At 34.7% G+C, this 6,124-nt stretch overlaps 1 pseudogene; it reads left to right on the top strand.

The window, feature by feature from the left end:
• The first annotated feature begins 1,892 nt into the window (after positions 1–1,892).
• Positions 1,893–3,558, top strand: LOC102496856 (cell division cycle 7-related protein kinase-like; annotated as a pseudogene).
• Positions 3,559–6,124: the final 2,566 nt, after the last annotated feature.

The following is a 6,124-nucleotide window of genomic DNA, read 5'->3' as shown; positions in this document are numbered from 1 at the left end:
AAGAGACAGAGAGAAATCACCCCCACCCCCACAACTAAGGCACAGTCAAGCCATGATTTCTTTTTCTCCATTTCTCCATGCTGTCAAGCTTTAGGGTACACACGCACATAAGCTCAGCATATTTTTCAAGCTGCCAAGGCTGACATTCAAGTCATGGTCAGCCATGTAGGATCAAGTTCCCTTAACTACTAGACTATGGGACTAGCCCATGGGCCATTTTATATTGGTTTGTTCGTGTTTTTCTTATCAATTTTTGTGAGTCCTTTACATTTTCTGAATAAAAATCCTGTATCAGATATATGATTTGCAAACATTCTTTTAATCTACAGATTGTCTTTTCAATCTCTTTTAAAGAGCGGAAATTTTTATTTTTGAGGCAGTCTAGCTTATTCATTTTTTTGGTCTATGTGTCATGCTTTTGGTGTAGCATTTATAAGTCACTGCATAATCCAATGTAACAAAGAACTTTCTCCCTTTTTTCTACAGTATTTATAGTCTTACATTTTACATTAATAAAATGGGCATCTGTGCCCATTCCAGAGGATCAGAAATCACATCTGTGCTACTTGCTGCTCAACAAAAACCAAACTTAAAAGTTGGTAAGTAAAAAAAGGAATTTATTTCAGTGATGCCAGCACTGGGGAGAAAGCAGGCCAGATTTCGTAACCATTTCCTCTTAATAGATGAGATATGGAACTTACGAAGGATGAGTGAGAATGTTCATCTATTAACGAAAGGTGAGCTATTCATTGTCTTGGGGCAAAATTATGAGGAGGCCTGGTCATCATTTTGGGGCATGTTTATAAGGAGACCTGATAGCATTAGGGAGAGAATCACTGCCTTGGGCAGTTTTCATTGTGGACATGCAGGGCAGAACAACTGGTTTCAGTTCTCTACAAGGGACTTAAAGACAAGCAATAATTAATAAGGTCACAGAAACAAAATGGAGTTGGTCAAGATCATTCTTAGATGCTAGGATAGGGACAGTAAGGCCTTACGTGTGGTTTTGAAATACTTAAGTTCATAAAATCTTCTCAGTTGGTCATGTGGAAAGGGATTGGTGGAATCTTTCTGTCTCCATAGACAGTATCTGTGAAGACTCAGCAAGGTTATTGTTAACTGTCATTAATTAAGCATTAAGCCAGATTCATTGTGAGGGAGGCAAAAAGTTAGATTCTGAAAAGTTCATTAGGAAGGAAATAAAAGAAATTAAAGACTGATTTTTTTAAGGATTAATCTATTAAGAGGGACTCTACAGCTAAGTACAATATAGAGTCACTTTGGCTCTCTTATGACTTGGTTATATTAAGTCTTAAGATACATTGTGAGTTAAGTTTTACATATAAATAAGATATAATTTTTATTTGTGATATATGGACCAAACTTCTTCTTCATATGAATACCCGATTCTTACAGAATTTGTTTTCATTTGTTTGAAAGACTGTCTTTTTTCTCTACTACATTTCTTTAATACCTTTGTTAAAGTCAGTTGTTGGAAAGACATTAAGGAGAAAAATAGAGAGGAAAGATATTTATGGGACACAGAAATGGATTATTATCAGTTGATGATAATATGTTATAGTACCCCCAACTGAACTGGTGTGAAATGTATTGATGTTGGGAAATTAACTTTACAAGCTAAGTGATGTATAGTGATTGAATGTATAAAATAAATTAAAAGAAAATAAATTATATTATTTTTAAAAATCAGTTGTTGGAAAAGGAAAGTGTTGCATAGTCATATTTGACGGAATCGCTAGGTGGGGAGCTCTTGCAGGTGGTAACCACGGAAGTCATACTCCCTTAAACCCTGCTTGTTCTCCTGTCAACATGATCCTTTAGATGACATTTTACATTCCAGCTTTGTGATGGAAGTGTCTTTGGGGACGCACATGGATGAGCCAATGTCTTTTTTTCGGTGCATGATCAGTTTCAGTCTGAAGACTCTTTTAAAAAGTATGAGCAGAATATTAAACTTCCAAGCATTAAAAAGGCTATTGAGAAGCTTTATGAAGCTGGACCACAGCTTGGTAATTTGTTTAAGATTAAGGACAAAATTGAAGAAGGCATTTTCAGCACTGTTTATTTAGCTACCACACAGTTAAAAGAAGGACCTGGGAGAAAATTACTCTAAAACACGTCATTTCAACAAGTCATCCTGTTTTGCATTGCTGCTGAACTTCAGTGCCTAACAGTGGCTAGGAGGCAAGGAAATATCATGGGAGTTAAATACTGCTTTAGGGAAAATAATCATATGGTTATTGCTATGCCAAATCTGGAGCATGAGTCCTTTTTAGACATTTTGAATTCTCTTTCCTTTCAAGAACTATGGGAAAATACGTTTAATCTGTTCAAAGCTTGAAATGCATTCATCAATTTGATATTGTTCACCATGATGCTAAGCCCAGAATTTTTTTTTATATACCAGGCACCTGAAATAATACTCTTCAGTAGACTTTGGTTTGGCCTAAGGAACCCATGACACAAAAATAGAGTCTCTCAAATTTTCCCAGTCTGAAACTGAGCAGGAAGTTTTTCACAAAGCAAGTCCCACATAGTTATGGGAAACAAGGTTTTAATGCATGGCCTGGCACCTAAGGAGCTGGATCAGCAGTGTACCACAAAAAAAGTGTGTCAAAAGCCCCCATCTTAAACAAGGAAAAGATGGAAAGGGGGGATCTGTAGGCCTTTGCTCTATTTTGGGGAAAATAAATTCAATATATACAACTTCATTTCACATACAAGTCCTGCAGTAAAACTCATAAAGCAGTCAAAGAGTGAATGTCCTATCAAGAAAATTAGCAACAAAAAAAGATTGTCTATGAAAGCTCTAAATAGTAATATGATGAGGAAAATTTCCAGTTCTTATCCAGTTAGCCTGACCTGTGACTGTTACACAACAGATAAAGTTTGCAGTATTTGCCTTTCAAGGAGTCAGCAGGTTGCATCTAGGCAGGTACACCAGCATTCAGAGCACCGAAGGTCTTAACGAAGTGCCCCAGTCAAAATACAGCAATTGGAATATGGTCTGCAGGTGTCATATTCCTTTCTTTGCTTAGTGGATGCTATCCTTTTTGTAAAGCAAGGGATGATTTAGCTGCTTTGGAACAAAGCAATTATGTTATTGATATATATAATTTTGGAATGTTGACAATACATAAACCTCTACCTTTGGGGGTCCAGGGAAATAATCCAGGCTACTAAAATGTTTGGCAAATCAATATTATGTAGCAAAGAAGTTCCAGCACAAGGTTTGAGAAATTTCTGTGAGAGACTCAGGGTTATAGATCCTAACTCTCTCAAATTAACAAGTAATAAATAAGAATCAGCATCTTGAGACCCAGCTTTTTGGGGTAAGATTGACCATAATGCTTCCAACCTCATACAAACACCTCAAGCATAGCACTGAGGAATTCCATTATACAAAGGGGACAATATGGCTGTGAGAATCATTTTGATGAGCTTACTACCAATTAAAAAGGCTGGGATGAGGTACCTGATAAAGTTTATGGCCTACTTGATAAAGTTATGGATCTAAATCAAGCAAATTCTCAATGAAATACTAACAAATAGTGTTTAACAACACATTGAAAACATTAGACACCACTACCAGGTAGGCTTTATTCCAGGGATGGTTCAACAAATGCAAAACCATAAATGTAATATGACATATTAACAGAAAGAAAAATAAAAGGTATATGATTATATCAATCAATGCAGGAAAAAACATTCAATAAACTACAACATCCCTTCATGATTGACTCTCAGCAAAATGGGCATACAAAAGATATTTCTCAACATCATAAAAGCCATATATAAAAAATCCATAAGCGAACGTCATACTGAATGGGGAAAAGCTTAAAGCTTTTTCACTAAATACTGAAACAAGACAAGGCTACCTACTTTCTCCACCCTTCTTAAATATAGTACTGGAAGTCCCAGCCAATGCAATCACACAAGACAATAAAATAAAAGTCATTTGAGCAGGGAAAGAAGAAGCACAATTATATCTATTTGCAGATGGCAAGTTTATATACATAGAAAATCCAAAAGAATCTTAAAAAAAAAAAACAAACACACACACACACAACCCTCCTGGAAGTGATAAATGAATACAGTAAAGTGGCATAATAGAAAATCTGCATTCTATGACTGAAACTGATTGACTAACAGCTGAACAAACACAAGAGATGGGTGTGAATGTCAGACGAGGTATATGTGGAGGAGTGGGGCCTAACAAAGGACATTTGGAGAAGGGATACAGAAGTAGAGCATTGATGGGATGGGGAGGTGTGGTGTTATCTGTTAAAGATATTTTGATCAATGGGTCTGGGGAGAAATGTGCACATATTGAAATAGTCTCATTGTAAGTCAAACAATAGGATTGAAAGTATATACAAAAATCAAATAATAAATAATGTGGAAAAAAATCAAAGACAAAAAAAAAAAGAAAATCAACATACAAAAATCTATAGCATTTCTGCACCCCAACAATGAACAGACTGAGGTAGAATTGAAGAAAACAATCCCATTTCCAGTAGCCACAGAAACAGTAAGAAGCCTAGGAATATACTTGACAAAAGAAATCAAAGATCTCTACAAGGAAAACTATGAAAAAAATTTTTAAAAGAAATTAAAAATGCTATTTTAAAAAGTGGAAAGATATCCCATGTTCATAGATTGGAAGAATTAATAATCAAAATGTAAATCCTACCAAAATTAATTTATAAATTTAATGCAATCCCAATGAAATTATCAGAGATACTCCTCATCAAATCAGGAAAAACAATCATAAAATTTGTCTGGAATCATAAAAGACCCTGTTTCACAAAAGCTTTGTTGCAACTATTCTTTAAAGATATGAGCTTGTGATTATGGTTCTTCATTTAATGTTTACTGTTGTGTACTGGGAGGTGAAGAAAAAGAGTCCTTTGTAATAGCCATAAGTTCTTGTTTATAGACCAGGGCATCATGAATAATTTATTTTAAGATGTTAGTATTTGTTAAAATATAGAATAAGATTACTTAAAATATATGGAATACTTCTTTGGACTAACAACATAATCTTTGAGTTAAACCCACCCAAATGGAACCAGATTTTCAGTTTCCCTAATTACTTTTTACCACCATATGCAGAGAAAAGAACATTTGTAGCCTAGTACATAAGGGTTCAAGGTGTAAGTTAAAAATTAAAGGATGTAATAAGGACTAAATGAGTCAAAAACTTCATTTTCTGATTTCTTAGAGCCATGTTTGAGCTATCTGTACTTTTGGAAAACTCAACCTGCTGCTGGTGCTCTAATAATTTTGTAGATAAAGAAGATAATGTCTTTTTCTAGAGGTATATATAATACCTTTTGTGAACACTAAAACAATTAATGAGGAAATTTTGGTCATGGGGCAAAATATTACTTAAAATCAAATTTGATTTATTCATTTTTAAAAGGTATTTTTATGGGGCCAGCAGGTGGTGTGGTGGCTAAAGTTGCTGGACTCCCACGTGGCTAACCATGATTTGAGTCCTGGACCTGGTGACTTCCTTTCTTGCTTTCCCTTTCTCTCTCTATTTATTTTTCTGGTCAAATTAAAGAATAATAATAACAAATGGAATTAAATAAATAAATCATTCTTTTTTTAAAAAGGTATTTTATGAAAGTATTGCTTTGTTTGAATTGTCTTTTCTAAGTGGCTTTTCTGGATTCTTCTTTAATCTCTGTTCCCCACCTAACACAGTCTCCTTGGAAATTATTTCTTGGTGCTTACCACAAAGTGCCTGGGCACACTGGTAATTAGGGAAGCTGCAGGAATGAGGTGAAGACTGATAATCCAAATCGCTTTTCACTTTTTTACTGTGTATTTTTTTAAACCATCATAGCTATAGTTAGACCACTGCTAAAAGAAAAAGTAAAAACAGAATTGAGAATATTATTGGAGATTATTTATCTTAGTCTACAATTATTTAGATCTCTGTATCCTGTTTGGAGTAAGTCTGTCCTGCTCAGAGAAGAATGATTACTGGAGTCTTAAGTAAGTTGGGAGGAACAATAGTGAGCAGGCCAAGTAGAAATCTCTACTGAGGGTAGAGATTTATGTATTATTAACATTACAAAATTATATATATATA

This window comes from Tupaia chinensis, unplaced genomic scaffold (genome assembly GCF_000334495.1).
Source record: "Tupaia chinensis unplaced genomic scaffold, TupChi_1.0 Scaffold000386_1, whole genome shotgun sequence".
NCBI classification, from domain to species: domain Eukaryota; kingdom Metazoa; phylum Chordata; class Mammalia; order Scandentia; family Tupaiidae; genus Tupaia; species Tupaia belangeri.
The sequence above is the reverse complement of the archived record's forward strand: the minus strand, read 5'-3'. Positions and strand labels throughout refer to the sequence as shown.